This window comes from Gasterosteus aculeatus, chromosome 4 (genome assembly GCF_964276395.1).
Source record: "Gasterosteus aculeatus chromosome 4, fGasAcu3.hap1.1, whole genome shotgun sequence".
Lineage (NCBI taxonomy): Eukaryota > Metazoa > Chordata > Actinopteri > Perciformes > Gasterosteidae > Gasterosteus > Gasterosteus aculeatus.
The window spans coordinates 27283559-27304964 of record NC_135691.1 but is presented as its reverse complement, the minus strand read 5'-3'; positions in this window follow the sequence as shown (position 1 = coordinate 27304964).

The window sequence follows — 21406 nt, the reverse complement described above, 5'->3', positions numbered from 1 at the left end:
CGGCTCTGTGAACAGTGCGTCGACTGCAAGGCTGCACGTAAATTGAAACTTTTGATCCCAGAGGTTTTCAATACATTTAAAACATTCAACTTTGCTCTACTTTTCTGCGTATGTACTTCACTGTGCTTCGGGTTTAGGGCTGTAAATGTGAAGCATTGTTATCAGCCAGTCTTCTCATGCGATACCTATTAAAATTCCCGTATTAGTCAGTGGCGCACGATCATAATGAAATAAAGGCCTTAGAAAAAAATCTCACAACTTTGTGTCATTTATCTTGGTACGAGATGATGTATGGGCTCTGTTACTCTGCGTGCACGGCATTTGTCAAATGGTCCAAGGTCAGCGTGTTGACAGCGTGGCGTCTTGTCGCCCTGTCCTGTATCTGATTTTGGATATCGGCCTGCAGCTTGCGAAGCGCACTTGGTCCGCTGAATGTGAAGCGGCTCCGAAGCGTAAAGGTTCTCCGTGCGACATTCAGAGCACATCTGTAGCAGCAAACACATTTCCTATGTGAAGATAGAGTGGAGTAACGTTTATGCAGCACACTTGGACATACGAGACATCCAGGCGTGCGTTAGTTCTTAGAAGAATTGTTTATTTCTCTGTTAACAGGGTAAGAAGTACACGTCAGTGCCAAGTTACAGGTCCATTCACTCTTTTTTCCGGGCTTCTACCTCCAAGGCTCTATTCATTTAGATGTAAATCACTGAAATAAAATGTTTTCTAATACCTGATCTAGCCACGGAGGCAGTCCATTTTGTATATACATATATTTGATTCATGCATTTGATGCATATATTTTATACATACACATGAACATAGACAAAGATGCATTAAAAAGAAATATTTTGATTGCATCACCGGAGGGTGAACAGACAAATCTCGATGCTGTAAAAGGCCGTCCTCGTATTTCACCATAATCCCGGTACTTGAAACCGGGGATAAATCCCCCCCCCTTTGCATTTCCATAACACAAATCTGTTCCCTGAACACCTGGTGAGTTCATGTTCAGACAGAGAAATACAAGGCACACTGACAATGCTCGCAGCGTTGCACATGGGGACCAGAGAGTGAGAGGGGTAGAGAGAGAGGAGTAGTGACTGACCATAATGAAGAAGAACTTGGCAGGAATATAGATTGCCTTCCTGGCAACACAGATTTGCCAATGAATGTATTAAGAAGACGGAATATTGTGCAGCCAGCCAGCTTTGCTACCAATTTGCCCTATTGGTCGTTCAAGATTCTACAAGGTTTAAAAAAAAAAAATGCATTCTCCCCATATACCGCCATCATAAAACAGACAATTTGAACGTTTTTAATATTTATTTTATTTTTTCTCTCACAGAGCATTTAAAATCTAAGTCTATGCGGCCGGGTGGTCATGAGGCTTACTTGCTAAAATAAGTTGAAGCCGTCTTTCCTTTAGGAGGACCACGGTTCCTCCTCTTCCATCTTGAGAAAGCCCATCGGGCGTCCAGTGGTGAGCGTTCCTCCCACTGGAGGCGTAGCGGGCACGGCCACCTGTGAGGGTGCGCAGGGGTTGAACACGAACATGCTGAGGGGAAAATACCTGGCAGATGTGGTATCGCGCAGCTGGTGGAAGTTGCCCCTGCAGAAGCATGTCTGCTCTGCAACACTGCAGCCGCGCTGCGGAAAAAACCAGCGGCTGGCAAATGGAGACGTGAATAAATGTTTTCCCTGAAGGTAGCCGATAATTTGCCATCCATCCAGACAACCGTCCATCCAATACATCTAAAAGCAAGGGACACATGAGCTGCACACATTCCAATTTTTCACACACCAACACACACACGCGCCATATCTCCTGCAGATATGGTATCCCAGTGACCGGTGCATTTGAGCAGAAAACCCCTCTATTTCTCCATCATTCACTCTCGCTATCCCTCCATCGCCAGCTGAGCGGGGCGTCTGGATGCTATCACGCACAAGGCAATCAGAGATACAGTCATATGTCACAAATAGGTGTCAACTCTTATTACACCGGGGAGGGGGGGTTGAAGGCAAGTGAAAACTCACTTATCAGAAAGGACATAGCTGCAGCAGCCACCCCTCCCTCAGTCTCTTTCTCCATTTGCCCGACCCGTGCTGGATATCACTTCTTTTTTTTTCCCTTCACAGGCCGGTGATATTTGACCAATAACACAAAATGTAATACCTCTTCCCCCTTGCTCCCCGCCACTATCCCAGTTGATTTAATGGAGCTGTACAGTGCAAGTACAGCTCGTTTCATGTTTTTTTACAAGGATGGGAAGTGAGCCTGCAGGCAGGGGAAAGACATACACAGGTTCATATCTGCTCTCATACCGTATGACTATTATCAAGTTATTTGTTGGAAATTGGTATGATTTATTGCTCAGTGTTAGTTTCGGCCCAGTTTAGCAGAGTTGGTATGGGAAAAGTTTTCATATCTCTTATCATCTTTTTCTGTTTATTGGATTTCCTGTCGCCTCTAGGTGTATTGTGGGGAGACTGTTTTCTAAAAGAAGTTTTAGGGCCATGTTTGAACAAGTTATTGTGAAATTAGAGCAAATGTTTGCTAACAACATGTTGACATCTTATCTAAAGAGATTCCATCAATATTTCACTGGTTTCAAAAATGTGTATGTATATATAGATATAAGTACTATATGGGAATTTAAATTATAATGGCAGTAGTTGACAACATGACTATAAATATTGAAATACTAGTCAGACATGGTCCCCTTTGCCCCCAACAGGCCAATAAAACAACATGATGTGTTAATCTTCATTCACCAATTGATCTTTTAATCTGCGCACAATAAAAATAATTGAGCCCCAATCAAATTACATCAAGCCAGACGTGAATCAAGAGAATGAAATCTGTGTTATACTGAATATACTAGTTATTTTCGACAAAAGGAGCCTAACTAAATAAAGGACTTCTTGCGCGGTTTATCGTGCATTGACTCAGCCCATCCATGCTTCAGCCCTTGTAGCCGGGGGTCATGTGATATCAATTGCTGAACCAGTAGCTAACAAAATAAATACAGCTACTGCCACTCCATGTGGTGTAGCCATATGAGAATTGTTGTTCCGGTCTTAATGTGGCATAATTCAGTATACACTGAAACAAATCTTTTAAAAAACGTGTACTTCGTAAAATGTTAATGCTCATTTAATTTTTGCTTTGTTAACAGCAAGTACCGTTTAATACGACTACAGCTGCCTTTTCAGAAATACAGCAGGAGAGCTTACTGTTACTTGATGCACCAGTTGAATACTTGTAATGCAAAGCAGAGGCGTGAGAGACGGCTCTGGTTGCACTAGAAGTAAAAGAGTAAACATACTATAGGCGGATATAAATGAGACTAAATCACACCGGATCACATGCTGCATAGCTTAGCCACAAGTTTAGATCTTAGGCAATCAGTCCAGTGGTGGACCCTGCCACTACCGATGGAAGCAAATGCATAATTATAGTATGCACATAGGTTGATTCCAAATTTGTACATTTAGAGGGTTTCAGCAGAAGAATCCAGACAATTTACAGTCAGTGCAGCACTTGTGTAATTATTTCATAACTGATCAATTAATAGATGAACTCATTTGCCGTTGCCGTGTGCGCTCGATAATATTTTGACTGAATATGATGTCAGCTTCAACAAAGAAATTGTCGCATTCTTTGTCCTGTCCTTGTGCTGTGCTTTGATTGAATAATGGTTTTACTCTGGAAAGCCAAAACGTACAAATGACTGCTGTAAATATTAGATGGAATTATGGCATTTTGTCCAGTTTGCTGCCCTGTCCCCCACAGTTTTGCTGCATTTGATTGTCTTCCCCTTCGTCAGCAGCCTCTGCCCATGTCTCCCCTTCCAGGCAGCCGCAGACGCTCTTGGGTGAAGGCTTTGTCATATAGAGCCATGGACAAAAAAAAAAAATCATCTAGCGAGGACGAGTCAGCCATCAATCTTCCTCTCGGCCTTTCTTTCCCTCACCCTCTCCGGCTCTCCTTCACGTCACTTCCTGCGCGTCTGTTCTATCTCCGCCTGCCTGTCTCCATTCCCTCTCTAATCCCATCTGCAGTCAATGCTGGACATGTGTGACGGCCCGCCTTTCTCCTCCCTGCCATCAAGCCGGGCCGACGCGGCCCTGCTCTCAGCGCTCTCCTTATTACTCCTCTGTCTAGATAGGATCTCCAGGACGCTTCACGCCATTGTATTTTCTGGCTCTGTGTCCTTCAGTGACCGTCGTTATACAATGGACCCGGATGGGAGACGGCTTAGCTAAAGCCACAGTGGAAATCCTCAACTGATGGTTTCATAAGGAGGGGCTATCCTAGCTTAGCGGCCAGATTTGGCGTAATGTCCCTAAAACCCACTGTCAGACAAGACTTGCCAAGGAGGTGTTGGTTGAACTGTAAACCAATCAACTGCTTTTGAAAAAAAAAAAAAACTGGCCAAGATCCATAAAGATAAAAAATGTGGATTAAGTATAAACCTTGTTAAACACTTTAAAGGTCTCAAAAAAAGGGGACTGGGTTACGGCCTCCCATTCGGTGGCTAATGTCCGTGCAGGCAGCCTGGGGATCACAGGGGGGTTTTAACCTACCCTGTCAGCCCAAATTAATGAGGTAATTAAAGGCTCAGGTGGAATTAGTACGAGACACCTTAAGTGCCCGAGCAGTCCGATAGGCGAGCAGGATGTAAAGCTACAGTACGGCCGGGGGACAGATGTTGCCATAGAAAGCTGTGGTGAAGAGTAAAGGTCAAAACACACAACTGTTGTGCAGCCGGATGTCATGCAGACTACGAGTTGTTATGGTGACAAGCAAATGATTCAGTTGGAAAACATAACTGGATTGTTTTCCTCTTCAGGTCTATGATGATAAGTGATCAGGTGAACATAAGTGGAATTTAAAAGGGTCTTTTGGGGAGCTTAATGTGATTATATTGCGTAGTGCTGCAGTCATAAAATCACCCAATTTAAAGCGACCATAAAAGACTCCCACTGGAATAATATTAAGATGATAGATCCTTTTTACTCACTATAGCTCAATGGCTCATCCCTTTTGCTGGGGTGGTGGGACTTCATCTTCTTCTACTCTTATATATTCATTTTAAATCAAAACAACAAAAGTATTGTTTATCGTTTAACTCCATGCATCCATCATCTCCGGTGAACCACATCATTAAAATCCTAAATTGTATGAGCAACTAGCAAAATTGGCCATTTATAATGAGGTGTGCATACGTCAAACATTCAATGGAAAAGCAGAAAACGAGATTTGCTTATTCAAGGTCTCTGTCTTTTAACAGTGATCCCTGTAGGACCAGTAGACGATTATTTTATGGAAGTCAGTGTTATAGCTGGAACACCTTGGCAGTCTTTGCCGTAAAGAAGTTTTTGCAATAAGGCCCTTGACGGCGTCAGGTCCTTCTACAGGTACGAACAGAGCGGAGATGCCGGGTGTGTCGACTCCACATTGGTGATTTAGTCGAAGACACAGCTGGGATTTCAACCTGCCGTTTTTAGAATTCAAAACGCGGTGGGGAGCCCAGAGTCGTTTTCTCAGCCAACTATGTAAAGCCTTATTACATTCACAGTGATCATTTTTTTGTCCATCAGGCAAAGCTAATTAGGTTCCCCACTCACACTGTCTCTTTCAGTGTCAATGGAATCTCATCAGACGAATGCGCGCCGCAATGAAATGAGTGATTGTTGTAGTGAACATCGCCTGCGGGTGTTCCTATCAATGATATCCACCGTCCACCCTCCGTGCATTCATCCAGGCGTCCATGAATGTGTCCTCAGAGATGCTCTCAGAAATAGATATTACATATTCATATCAAAAGGTTCCTACCTTGTGCCAACTTAGTCTCTGCTCGAACTAAACTGTGATTGTGCTGCATAGAAAGAAGCTGCATGGACGGCCTCCATCCACTGTGGACGTACCAGTGAGGGATCATCTATTTGTTAAATCTAGTCTACCCATCATTGGCCTGAATGAAGACTAAATATCAAGATTTCCTTCGATTAAAAAAACAAAAAAAACAGCTTGTTTTTTAACGACGTTTTTGAAATATATTAATGGGTCTGCATCAGAAATAATAGATGATTAGACATTGATAATAGTAAGAGAAACCGTGAAAATATTCCGTGGTTGTAGACTTTTTATTTTTTTTAACCATTGCTTTCATGGTAACAATTTTGATTCAGTTGTCTTTTTTTTAGTTCAGGGACCTTGAAAGTGCCTGAAGGGTGCGGCGGTTGTGGTTGCTGCGGTTTTGTTGATTGTCCTTTTAAGTGTGTCCTCTGGTGTCAATTTTGGGGTTCCATCAGGTTTGACTCTCCTCCTCTAACACGTGACAGGAGACGCGTCGCGCACCCTCTCTCCTCTCTCATCCTCGTCTCGGGGCCTGTCCACTTATGACACCTGCCAGCAGTTCATTCTCACTCACGGAGAAGACATCCTCTGTTTTTCTCACTTGTGCGCTTTAAATTTGAGTGTTTACACGCGTCCTCAGTCAAAAGCCCCCCCGGACGAATAATTCAAATGTCACCGCGAGCAATGAAACTTGACTACCAAGCAGAGCATCATTTTGTATTTGTTTAATCCCACTCTTTGTCATTACGGCTTGCCCATGGTCCATAAAGTGTCCGGGTCGAGGACCCGGGGAACCGGCAAATTTGTTGTAAGTGACATTTTCTGCAGCAGGGTTCGTCTCCTTCTTTTTCCTTCTCTTTCTTCTTCCATTTTTTTTTTTCAAGCTCAGTGAACTGAGAGAAAATGACATTTAATTACAGGAGAGCAGTCACGCAGTTCGGCTAATTACGATCCCGGGAGTTCAGTCATCATATCTAATTAACTTTCACTTTCATGAAAGCTTAATGCAGCGCCGTAGCCAGGCGCTGCATGTGCCACACTTCAGGAATATTGACAACTCTTTGGAAATTAATTTCAAAATAGTTTTCTCTCCCTCTCTCGGTAAACCTTTCTCTTGCTGTTGATGTTTGTTTTATTTATGAGAGTACAAAATATATTTATAATTGATCTAACCCTGCATTATGCTTAACTAGAAATGAATATAATCAATCACTTGGATGGTGGTGGCATTTCACAGCCTTATTGATTGTTAAAAGCACGCTGCACAGTCTGATTCACATTCATTATGACACTCAGAGGACAATCAATTCATTATTGTGCTCGCCCTTGACCACATTGTTGGTGTGCCTACTCTGGCACAAATCCTGAAGTGCATGTGTGCATTTGCTGAGCGTGTCATTTTTCATAAACGCAGTGAATCGGACGCGAAGACCTACATCCGGCCTGTTTTCAACAGTTCGCTGTGATTAGTTCTCTCAAACCAAACGTGTGTGCATTACTTCAACGTGACTGCTGCCATGTTGAAGCACATTAGTTCTATGTATGCAGTACAAAAGCCGCCCATTGTTAAACTACCACAACGTGAGCTCTCAAGGGGCCCCTTTGTATCCGTTTGTTCTTAGAGCACGTCGGACGTGTTCTTCTTTCTATGCGGATGTTGTTTAGGGAGTGTATCCGTCTCTTTCTGAGACCCGAGCAGCACCCCGAGTGATAATTGGTGGCTTGAAATCCCGTGGATGTATCCTGAGCTCTGTAAAAGGTCCTCTCCACTCATGTAATTGAGTGCTCACCGCATTTTCTTTTATTAACAGACCCCAAAAAATCTGTCAAAGCCGCACGCAAACAGTTTGTTTTCAGCTGCTGGACTGAGCATCAATATCAAATGTTTACTTGAAATGGCTCATGACAAATATTGGGTCAGAAATAAAAATATATATTGTAGAAAAACATTTTGGGAGGAGACACTTTTACCTTTTCTTGACGGATTTGTAAGATGAAGAGATTCGTACCCCTCACGTGTCCGTAGGCTAAATTAAAGCCGCGGCATCGGTTTGATTTGTGGAACTGATGAGCTCTCAAAGCACCCTGAGACTCACACTTTATGTTCACGGACACCTCAGCAGATGGATGTTTACCGTCTCAGATCAGTTATGTCAACTGCTCCCACAAAAGTGGGTTGAATAAATGGAGAAACGACTAGAACATTCATCATAACCACACACTTTTTTTAATTCACCAAAACCAGATTGCATTTGTGACATGAATTGTGCCTTAAAAAGAAAAGCAAAACTTGTGTTGCCTTTTAATAAACAAACCCACCACCTCAGAGCTGCATTACAATGACAACACAACATGCCAAGCACATCGTTGTGATTTAGCGTTACACTTAAAAGAAGCCCCTTTACTTCCCCCGGCTCCCCTTACACAGCAGAGACATGACAAATGTTAGTGGCCTGCCATAATGCTGCAGACATCAGCGAACCCCACAAGGAGGATTAATGCCTCGTCTGGCTTTTATTACGCCGTCCTGCCGTCCTTCGCCAGTTGGCCATTCATCCTTGTAAGATATCCATATCTGCTCTCAGTGTGGGCGAACACGCGCGTGTGTGTGTGTGTGTGTGTGTGTGGACCATCCATGCGTCCTGTATGTATTTACGTAGGGAAGTGCATGCTTGCGTGTGTGAGATCCTATAAGTTTATCCCCCGGAGGGGGTTAAATCACTTGTCCAGCGGCGTGCTCTCCAGGGCCATGTCTGGTTTGTCTTATCAATCTATCGACGGCGGGCACCTGCTCCGCCGGTTGTCCTACGAGCCCGAATGCAGGAGACGGCCGGGGCCCCACCGCAGAGGAATACTAATGTGGATGCAGATAGCTTTTGGTTTGCCCACCTCAGCAGACATTGATCCCCCTGCGGACTTCCACGGTGGTGACAGATGGACTGTCACCTCTGAATGAGAGGAGATTGGGACGCATCCCCCTGCATATCCCTCAGCAGGAGGGGGGGGGGGGGGTTCATTTACTGCCTCCGCCATGTTCGGTTCATCCACACTCATCCCTCCTCGTCCTCTCTTCTGTCTGCACACTTACAGTTGGAAAGTCATTGTGTCCGTCATTTTACAGGCACGAAACCTCTAAGCCTATTGGAGATGTTCCCGAATACAAAAAGTCACCTAGGGATCATTTTCCACTGAACATAGATTGACTGGCTTCATTTGATGGAGAAAAGGATGGAGGAGGGGTTTGTTTGTGCTGTTGGCATCTTTCAATTGAGGGGCTGACAGAGACGTTTAGAGCGTCACAAAGTTCACGATGAAGGAGTTTATGATGCAGTTTCTTCCCGGTTGTTGAGCGCGAGCAAATGTTTGTGTCTGACTTAAATATATATATATATATATATATATATATATATATATGTGTGTGTGTGTGTGTGTGTGTGTGTGTGTGTGTGTTTGAGTAAAGAACAAACCAGGGCGCGGATAAAAAAAGTAAATACTCTGCGCTTTAATAGAACACTTAACATGCGTTAAATCTAGAGAAAACTAGATGTTTTATGATAGTAGACGTGCATTATTCTTTAGAGCAGAGCATATGAACGTGTTTGTCAGAAAATGTATCTGCAACTGTTTTGATTATCTGTTAATTGTTTTACTTGCTTCAACCTTCTGCAATGTGACAGACACACAATGTGTCACTTCTGTGTTCGTGGAAACTATGACTGAATTTTTCCGTTTTGTGCAATACCAAATTACGTATTGATCAATAGGAAACACACTTGTCAGATTAATTATTAAAATTGACATTACCTTGGTAAGAATATTAACAACACGAAAACATTCTTGAATACAAAAGTCCATCCCCATAATAATAGTAAACTTAAACAACCCTCAGGCATTTCCACCTGTCACTTGTTGAACAATTTTGCCTCTTTTTTAAACACCTCTCCTCTCCTCCCAATCCCACTTATCAGCCACCAGGCGCATGGATTTTATTGAGAGGAGCTATGCAAATGACGGTGAAGGAAAGGCCAGATCTAATCTTAAGGTTTATTCTAATTAAAAGCGATTTACTTTCCCCGCCATTCCCTGAGAGGGAAGCTTAATGTCCTGTTCTCAGAGGAAATGGCATCCTCTAACTCAATTAGGTAGGAAAAGATGCACTTGGGGAAAGTTTACTCTGGATGGTGCTGCTTAACATGCAGCGTTGGCGCACGCAGTGAAACCTTTCCACTCGCACAGGGGAAGAACAGAGAAAAGTCAAGGTTGAGGATCGCACGATCCGTTCCTGCTTGTGTTTGTAACGGGCCGGATCTGACAGTTTAATGTGCTGTTTAATGTTTTTTGGATGCCTGCAGTCCATCAGAATCTGTGTTTTTTGTTAGTAATAATACTTTTAGCTGGTTTTCTTTTAACTCAATTTCTTTTATTTTTCAGAAAGACAAACATATCTGCTTCAAGAAGTTAAATGATTTAATTGAAGCAGCTGCTTGGCGGATTGGATTGTGCCCCAAGATGAGAAACTCAACTATTTGTCTTTACTGGCTGAATACTGAAACTAGATTTAAAAAGTTCTTCAGATGTTTTCATTTCGATATTTAACTGAAAACGGAACCTTTGTCAGCCCTTCAAACAACGTTTGACCTTTTATTATTGTATTTAAAATCAATTACATTCTGGAGAATCGATTTAGAAATAAAATCATAGGTTTGATTTTAGCATTAACGCAATTCAATTCTAAAGCGATTCAACAAATTAACTAATATCAGGGTTTTTAACCCCTCATGGAAATGAATAAAAAAGATTTTTTCAATTTGCAGCTAATAACATTATGCATTCATGTTAAAGCCATCCAACCTTTCTTCGGTTTGATCAGCGGTTTGTTGGCGTGGTTGTTAAAAGGTGTATGCTACATAATTGGGGCTGCTTGTAGCTAACAGTGCTAATAGCGCCGTGAACAAGCAGCGGCAAAATCGCTCTGACAAAGCTCACGCGTTTACCCGCAGGGTCGCTACAACGTCAGTGCCGCAACGCCATCTTCAGGCACCGTGTGATCAGCTGTGGGCGCCGCATGAGCATAGTGGAGGCGGCGACCAAATGTGTTTATCGAAGCTAAAATGTTAAATGTTGACTGTTTTCTGAATTTATACTATTCTAGTTACTTGCATATTTAGAATATTTTCATGGTAGCTCTGATAGGTAATTAAGCATTACATTTTAAGTACCAAGACTCTTTATTAGGCTTATTTGCTTGAACAATTAGATTTGAGAAATGTATTATTCATGACATAGTTGGTTTCTTGGATTGTAAAATTAGTGTTGTAAAATTGATATTTTTATCTGCATTACTCTCCGCCCTCAACAGTCCTTATTTACTTTCAAACATGCAGAAAGATAATCTTGAGTTTTTAAATAATGAACTAAAAAACAAAGCCGCTGATCATTATCTCTTCAGGACCAACGCAGGGATATTTATTTCATTTCAAGCTGTCATTCAAATACGCAAATTAATTAAACTTTATTGTGAATGACAGGAATTTTCAGTTTTCAGTTATGGATCCGCGGCCGTAAACAAAAGCTGTAATTAATGAAATGCATCAAGGTCCAATTATATATAGATAGAGAGAACAAAATCACCGCCTTCCGTTTCCAAGCATTTTTTACAGGACCGTTAATCAGGGAGGCTCATCGTATTCTACCGACTCACAGAAATCATAATGCATTTGGATACAAATATATAATCTAACAAAAAGAGGAAGACATGTTCAAGATGCTGAGCTCCGGATTGTCCATCACGCTCATTGTGAATGCTAATTGACAGGGTGAAATGTGAATTTCCTGTGCAGGCCCCTCCTTGACACGGGCCCATTTACCGCTGTCACCCCCTCCCCCTCCGTCCCCCCTCGTCTTCCCTCCCACTCTTACCCCAACCACCACTTAGTGAATAAAGGTCAGGCAATCAGGCATGTGGAAGGACAGCTAATTTGTCATTCCTCTACAAATGTGTCAGCGTCCGATCTTGTCGGCGGGGCTTGATACTGCAACAAGCCGTAAAGGTTAAGAGATTCAAAGAAAGCTCCCCCCTTCCCTTCCCGGGCTCCACCCGTCTACATCTCAACAAGCGGCATGCGACGGAGCAGAAAATTCAATTTTGGATCTGATGCTGTGAGGGTTATGTGGTTTCATGGCTGTAACTCTTCAGAGTCTTTAGGCATGTCGTCCGCCTTGCTCAGTTAAACTCCAGAGAGCCCCCCCCCCGGATGGAGACGTGGCTGTCTTGTACATGTCATTCTCGGCTCGAGCAGCATCTCATCGAGCTGTTTTTTTTTTTTTTTTAACCCAACAATGAAATGCCACATGAGTGTGCTCTGTTAAAAATTAAGGTTGAACTTCAATTTCATAAAGGGTTGATTATGATTTATACTGACAGTGACTTTGAAAAATTGCCTCAATCTGACGATTATCATTCATCACAACAAATATTCCTCTGATTTCTAATTAATAATCAGACCAGTCATTTTGAATGCAGCGCAGAGGCAGCCATCCCAGACAATCTGTCGATCTAAGCACAGCCTTTGTGATTATAGAGGCATTAAAAGCCGTCCCTGTCGTCCCTGAATGCATCCTAATAGCCTGTTTAGCAGGGCCATCTACAGCCGCAGGTGTGTGTCCCCTTCTGATTCCCAAGAGTGTAAGTGACAGAGGGTAAGAGCAAGGGAGAGAGGGAGACTGAAAGGGGGGGGGGGACATGAATGACTGACTTTGATCAGGTGAGTTCACCAGACCTCTCTGTGTGTGTGTTCAGTGTGTGTGTGTGTGTGTGTGTGTGTGTGTGTGGGATAATGGAGAATCAGGCTGACAGCTGCATGTCAGATGCGCTTAGTGTAAATCATCGCCCGGAGTGGCTTTAGCCCAACCGCACACACTCCGGAACACGCATTGCGTCGCGTTTTTAACTTTTTGGGAGGGACACTCTCGAGGGACCAGTGCAGCTGGCATCGTGATTGTCATGTGACAGAAGCGGATCTGGTTCTTTATAATACTCTGCATGAGTCACATTTAATTTCTATATAGCTTGCACAGATGCATCTCAACTTCCTGCGCATTATCTGACTTCTTCTGTATTGTTTTTGATGTTTTGTATTTTTACCAGCTGTTAGTTGTAATCCAAAACTAACACCGATAATTCTAAATACACGTTTTGGGCATATAGTGTTGAATTTTCAATCACTTTTATGATGAACCTTTTCTTCTGTTTCTCTTTCCCTCCAGTCAGTTCCCTTCCCTGCTCCTTCTCCTCTATTTCTTCTTTATATTTTGCTCTTTTATTTCCTCCACCCCACCTGATTCATAATCTGTCACTTGCAAACTGCAATCAAATGCCACTTTACGAGCACACGTCTGCAAAATACACACGAGCACATGTGTATTTTGCAGAGTCATGTATAGAAAAATCTCTTTGTCTGCATCTCAGAAACACAAAGGGTGCTGCGAACATCTGCGAACATCTTTAGATAGCCGATGCTCCACAGGGGGGAGGTTGTCTCAGTGGCAAAGTTGCTGCTCTGAGAGAATGTGAAGTTAGTGAGGCTTGGACAGTGGAGTCGACCTGAGAGGGAGGTGGGCGTCATGCTGGGAAGCCTAATGGGGCACAATCTGCTTCGCCGTGATGCAATGTGCAGCGCAACTGCATGTTTTGTATGTATTTAGACTCAAAAGCTGTTGCACGCTCGTTGCTGCATTTCATTAAGCAGCACATTAAAAAAGGTATCCAGCAGAGTTCTATAAAACCGCGCTGGGCTTTGTGGTTCTTGGAAGTGCTTGAAATTAAATGGTCTTTGAACGTGAGCACAAAAGAAGCACAGACATCAGCAGCACCTGTGATCACAGGGGGGGGGGGGTTCCTCTCTTGTTGTTTGTCGACAGCTGGCTAGAACCATACGCATTATGGCATCAAGTTCTTCACAGTTCAAAAAAGAATCATTGTACATTTGGCAGGGAAAAATGTTGATTATGTCTGATAGTCACTGACGAACCAACAGCATGTTTTGGGGAACATATATAAATTTGAACAAAAGTCAGGTTCCTAAATAATGCGATCACGTCTTCAAGTAATCACTACTTTCATTATGGATTATAAAGAAAGAGAAACAGACAAGGGAGTTACAATCACTTGCAACAACAACGTATTATGGTGGGTGATGCATGCTAATTTGTTACACTTCATGATGCAATAATGAACAGAATGGGTTATTGCTATATAGCCTGAAAGTGTGACAGTTCGTCTGCTTGCACGCTTGAAACTCATTTCCTGCTCCAGCACAAATGACTATGTCAACACAACACCCTGAGAAGCTGGTCTCCATAATGCAGCCTAGATCAGGTGACATTGACCTAATCGTTGAGCTGCAGCCACCGTCTCCATGCATTAACGCGACCAGCGTTTGGGGCTGTTGGCAACATGGGCTCATGATTATAATAGGCCGATGTCCCCAAATAGTGATTTTTTTTTCCCCTCAGTGGGCTCAACCTTTTGAGAAAATTGTTTTGCTCCGGAGCTGTGCAAGTCCAGTTGTTGTAAGGGGGCTTCAGCCACCGTGAAATGGTGACTAATTTGATCTTTGCATTGAAAAAAAGCTGACTGTGACTGCCCGTGCCCCCTTGAGGCCTCAGCGTCACCCTGCCAACACGTCATCCTTTTCCCGTCACCGAGGAGAAAAGCTGCAGAATACATCATGCAAATAATCAGCCTGGAAACAAACACAAGCAGCGCTTTCCCCCCCAAAGGAAGAGAGAGCGACAGCCGTCTCTAATGAGCAGGGTAAAATTGGAATATTCATACCTCGTTCCCTCCGCAGAAACGATTGAGTGATGCCGCCGCCGCCGCCACCCCCCGTCAACCCCCCCACCAGCTCTGACCGTTGCGCTTCCCCATTTCTCTCTGACTCTTTTCCGTTTTTCCTTTCCACCCACTTCTTTCCCTCCGCTTCCCGTCGTCCCGTGAGTGCAGCGATAAACGCAAATAAGCAGCCGGTGGTGTTGACGAAGCCGTTCGCACATTACGCCCCTGGATCAGAGTCACAAATCTGTCGGAGAGGAGACGTTTGTTTGTGAGAGAATCTGTAATGAATGCAATGGGGGGGAGAAAAGATAAATAGCAAGGTGTACCTCAAGGCCAGAGGATGGATGATGTAGGAGAAACTCTGGTCTCTTGACCACCTTTTCAGATTGACCTAGAATAAGAGAAAAATGATCCCACCAATAGGTGAAAAGCTGGGTGAGTACCTTCTTCTCATTTCGGGCAGAACAAACGCTTTTCAGGAGAGGCAAAATAATCACACACTTTTGGAATGATTCGTAATTGAAAGTGAATAGACCCTCGCAACGAGTTTGTTTTAAAGTGTCACACATCACCCAGATTGAAATTTTGTAAACACTGGAGGTATGTGGCCTTGTAATGGCATCTGCCAGTTGATCCTAATCAGCTGGTTAAACGACCTGCCAATCACCGTGATATTTGCTTGTCTACAGGGCTGCGCGCACACAGACATTGAAGGGAAAAGTTGAGAGAAAGCCGGCAGCAGATTATTCAGCAAGAAATCTGCATAAGCATGTTTAAATACAAAATTCATATTTCAACACATTTTCTTTCTCACAAAAGCAAAAAAAAAATGTCACCGCTCATATAAACATTGCCCCTTCAGGTCTTTCTTGTTGTCTAACTCTGTTGAAACCAAATTATATTATCAGTCAGATGCTACAAATTCCCAAAGCGGTGATCGAAACAAGAATTTTGCCAATTTGACTCCATACTGACACAACAGATATATTTCATACTCTACTTGGCAAAATAGATCCAAAAATACACTTTTATCCTCAACCCCCCCCCAATGCGGTCACACTGCGGTCCCGACTCACACAAGTGTTACCACTTATTGATTTTGTATTGCTTTTTATGTGAAGACATGCATTCTAACGCCACGGTAACAATGTCCTTCTGGATCAGATAATATGAGCGAAAAACAGGCCGGAGCTGGTGGTATAAGTATTTTCTTTAGTAGTAACGAGATGTGAGGTGGACAACTGAAGGCCGGTGGTGTATTAAAAAAAAAGAATAACAACATATGAGATGCAGTGAGGGTGATTTGGGACAGGCAAGCTGGCTGTGCTAACGAGGGGACAGCCGGGGGCACGAGGGGTGTTGGTGGCAGGACGGGCAGACTGAGTGAAGAGGGGCATTTTAATGAAGCTGTGTCTACAGAGGGGGAGAAATGAGCGGAAATCATTCCGTGTTGTTCGGGGAGTTCTAGTGAGCAATTTGGAATAATGGATTGTGTCCTCTTTTGGTCTCGGTCGGGAGGATATACCCTCGTCTTTTTAACCACACGACAACGAGCTGCACATGTAAAAATGTAATTTTGCCTGATGAAATAAAATCTCAAACATTCACCTCTTAAACTAATTTTCCGGAATAAAGAAAGGACGCGACTATGATTCATTTTCAAGTATTTACCAGCTGCATCACGCTCCGTTGTGTGAATTTAGATCGAGCCAGTTCATTGAATATTCTCTCTAAGAAGTTCCATGAATTTGTTAATCACTTGTGCCTCTTTAAAGACAAAAGCATGATGGGAGTCAACGTTGTGATGGCAATCGCTGAATATAATACAACATAATATGAGAATAGTTACAGTAACACTTTGAGTTTGGAGTGACATTGAAAAAGTATTTGATAACAACCAATGTGGGTGTGGGGGGAAATAGTGTTGTTTACGGGGATGAATATGGAGAGGACAAAATTATCTCTCTGAGGTTCTAGCTTGTGAATTTAAATTGCATCGGAAAATCAAATGAGGTTTTAACATCAGATATGGAAAGTTGGGTTGGGGGAGTCAGCCATGGTGGGGAATTAATACCAGGCGCTACACACTAGTTGCCCTATTTCACCTGTGTTCTAGCTGCAGTCTCCCACCATAAAACCAGATTTAACAGCTACCCACTGTTTGATATCTTTTGATATTTGTTAATAAAATGTTGTTTAAAAAAAGCTGGTTTATGAGTGCAACTGTAATCATTGTTTAATTCTTCCGGCTCCTCATCAGTGTTGTGTGGTGGTGATGACATCTATTTCTGGCCGAACAGAATGTGCCAGCACAGGTTACAGTCTATGCACGGTGGAAAAAAGTTGGGTGTGGATGAAATGCACAACACAAAAAGGTATATTTAACTTTACTCATAGATTTTTATTGCCTTCCTCCCGCAATGCCTTCTCTTTGGGATCGTTGCCGGGAGATTTCTTCTGATCAGATTTTATTGTCATAAACGTAAACAACATTGCCGCATCCTTGGCTTCGCAGCATGAGCGCCGTCTCCGTCTCCACTAATAACCATGTGTCTCTTTATGCACCATCGCTAATATGTTAAATATGTAAAACGGCTCCTCTCCTATTTACCAACTGTCTCTGTAACCGTCTTAGTCCCATTATCATACAGTATGTGATAATAATGTGCACAGTCGCATCGATTAATGCAATAACTTACCATTTTATCGGTTGCCTGATATTTTTTTTCTTATGAATTGATGTCTGATTAGGAATTGATTCTCCAACAGGCTGTTGAAATTCTGAATTTCATGTACCTCCTTTATAGGCAGATGAAGGAGTCGAGAAAAATACATTTGAGCACACGTTAGCATTTTTATTTAGTTCAATTATGTCCTTTCTGTGTCAAGGAGGAACTTTAAAACCTTGTTTGATATAAATAAATAAACAAAGTACAAGGTTTGCTCTAATGTATTACCGTGTTTGAATTTGCATCATCTACTAATTGACTGTCAGCTCAACTTCTCCCCCGAATAGCAAGTTTTGTTAAAGGCCCTTCTCCGTGTGAGCATATGTACACTGGAGTGTTTTGTCACACTGCGGCGGTGGCCTCTCCTCAGCAATAAGAGTTAAGAGCTTCTCCGGATTTGGGAAAGTTACACACCAGCAATATTAGCTAACGTCACTCAAGTAGCTACATATAAGCAGCTTCACAAGAAGAACTGTGGGTCTATGTTTCTGCACATGTGTGGGTTCTACTAATGAAAATATGATCAGAATAATTCAAGAGCTCAATCTAAAGCATTTCTTTTTCGGGGGAAATTGCATTTGCTCAAAAAGGGCCCACTGGATGTGCAGCTTACCACTCGGATCCTACTGTTATTTAGAAAAATGTGATCTAAATATAGCTTTTACGTATTGATTTCACATCGTGGTGTAATAGTTGCCGTTTAGAAATGAGAAGCCTTTGTTTTGTGAGGACCTACTGTTTTAATAACTACACATCTTTGAGAATATTTCCACCCACCATATTCTCTGCTACTGCCACTGTGATATTATCTTTTATGAGGAGAATGACAATGAGATCTGGTACAAACCAGAAAACATTTCACTGATGATAATATAGATTTTCTTTTAGTGGTGACTTTTTTTCTTTCTATTTGGTCTGGCAAGACAACATCAACACTTCTAATGCTTAATATAGAATAAAATTATGATGCTGAAAAGGCGTTGCAAAAGAATTAAAGCTCTTTTATTGGGAAACCTTTTGCTATTGTAAGCATGTTTTATCATGTAAGTGGAGAATAAAAACACCAAATAGTTCCTATTTTCTGAAGAGAAATAACTTGAAGCCAAGACAAACAGTAAGAAAAGCAAGATAATCAACAACCCTCTATAGAAATCTAAATACTAATGGCCATATTTTATTTTAAAGAACTTGACAAAAATTAATAATAGAAGGGATTTTAAGCAAAGATTGTCATTGAAAGTTGCTATGGGTTAATTTGTTATAACTTTGGTTATTGGAGTCTTGCTCAAAAAGTATGTATGTATTACTTGTTTAAACACATTTTAAAGTAAATACAAATAAAATGTAGTCTTAGGAAGATATACTGTATAATGTTCCTTATTATAAAAAAGACCATTCATGTGTTCTATATATATATATTAGTAAAACTGGTGTTGTTTTCTAAACAGCTAAAGCCCTGAATTGGATTCTTCCAACATTAACGACACACTTGAGAAGCCATTTGATATATATGCATACATGTCAATATATAATATTACTCATATGCATATGCAAAGTGAGTAACGTGTATTTCACTTTTTACTCTAACTGTCCCCAGCACTGGTAAAGCTTCAGAGCCGTACTATATGTCAGCAATACATCAGCATAGATCCAGCTCCAGCTAATGGTAAGTAGTCCATGCTAGTGATTAGTGCTAGATTCATTTCTTGTCCTCTGGTGTGAAGCCATTTACTCTGATTTAGAAAAGTGCTAGCGGTAGATACGCACCGTGGTCCTATTGGCAGCTAGCTGGATGGTCATTACTGAACTAAAGGCACCCCCGGGAGAGGAAGTGTGCGGGTATTTCGGCATGCGAGCGTGTGTGTGTGTGCGCGCACGCAAGGTAGTGTGGAAAGTAAAGAGGTTGGGGCGTTACAACGGGGTCACGTTTCCAAGATGTTGAGTACAATGGCAAAGATCAGCCGGGGGTCACGCCCATAATGGGGGCCATTTTTCATAACGCACATTTTTCATCCTGGCCTCCGAGGTAGCGTTAACGGTGAGGCAGTGAACTGAAGGAAATGGCATTTCAATGGGCGTAACCTTTCGCCTTGCAACGTCACCTCTTGACAGGCAATGGCAGGCCTTCCTCATCTCAGTCTGGCTGGCTCGTATATCACTCGCAGCCCCTCGCCCACCTCGCCATCCCCACGAGACGGAGGCCTGAGAGAGTGAGAGAAGGAGCGCGGGATGATGTGGGTGGACTGCTCTTCAATCCAGCAGCTACTCGACAATCAGCCATCTGGATATCTATCACCAGCTCTCAAAGTGATTTTGAACCGAGTGACACACATGCTCGCGTACCCCCGGCCTGTGATAGAGATGAATGACAGCCACTGAGCTGCCTTGAACATTTAAAAAAGGTATATTGACTTCCTTTTTGGTGAAATCAGTCCGGCGGATGGACATTAAAAAGGAGAGGCGACTGCATTGGTGTCCTTTTGAAAGGCAAGGCAGTCCAGCCACTTGGTGGCACTAGCAGCCAAAATCAATGAGAGAAAACCGAAGGGAGCGTGTCTGGATACAAACCGATAGAGCTGTATAAATATTCTCTTTCCATAACGTAGCAGCAACAATTTATGGTCTCACCAGCGGCCAGAGGACTATCAAGATAAATCGTGTTCTGTAAACATCTTATTAAAGAGGCTTATTTCAATTTTGGGGCTGCTGTGAGAGCGGGAGGCTCTGCCAGGAGCACTTTGGGTAACTTCATGAGAGGTGGGTAGTGAGGAGAGCCTGTGTACACACGCCAAGCACATGCATTAAATGAATTAGTTGCATCTGATAAAAAGGCCCCATTGTGGGCCAGCTCTACCTTCACTCTCAGTGACGTGGAAATTACAAGTGGAGCACTTGTGAGAACGGGGGGGGGGGGGGGGGGCAGTTAGTGATTCAGGTCGTGCTTGAGCCTAAAATGTCATTGAGAAGAGTGCAGGAGGTTAATTGAAGGCATCTTGTCATCTCAGAGAATTCGTGGAGAGGTGGAGGGTGGTTGACCTGTCCAGAAATCTGATTGGCTGGGCCGGCCCACCCACTCCCTGTCGCTTTAACGCTCACATTAGCATTTCTTCGCACCTTCCTGCTGTGCGGTTTGATAATAATCAGGGCACGTTCACTCATCCTAATCAAGAAGGTGAGGTACCACGATATGAATGCAGACTGCTGCTGTCATTTTAAATCCATAAATATGGTTCCTGCGTCTTTCCAGACCAGAGCTGTTAGTTGATTTTAACAAATGCATTTGGCTATTTTTTCTTCACTGTGATGTTCGACCTTCTCTTGCAGAACGATGTGTTTGACACCGTAAGGCTGTTCTCTCATTCATCTGCTATGGCGAGGCAAGTTTATCTGTGTAAATCTCATTTTAAATGATGTATTAGGCAATATTGTCAGACGCTGTCTGATTCCAGGATTTCAAATTAAGGTCATGCTTTTTTTTCTCTATTTAATATTGTTGAGAATTGAATATCTTCAGGTCTAGGACTGCAGATTGATTAAAACCAATATCACCTTGGATCTGGGAAATGTTGCTTTCATTATTTTTATACATAAAGACTAAACAATTGGTATATCATTATATTAACCAATACTCAAAATAGTCTGAATTAGGCCTGAAGGGATTATATTTTTTTTCTTCAAGCAGAATGTCCTTTATGTTACAGGTTATTAAAATGTGTAGTTATGAAGCATTATTTTGTACATTTATTTTTTACAAACTATGAAAAACTTTAAATAAGCGTGGGACAAATGTAACAGTCCATTTAGATTGGTGACGTTATTAGTATGGCTAATGTGTTCCCATGGCAGTCAGTGGACTTTCTGTTCTGGTAATAAATCGTAGGTGCTTCCACTTGAATCTATGAATATTTATTTCCTCATCTTTCTTTGCCAAAGCCGAAAGGCATCCAGCACAGGCGTTTAGTGAATAAAACAGAG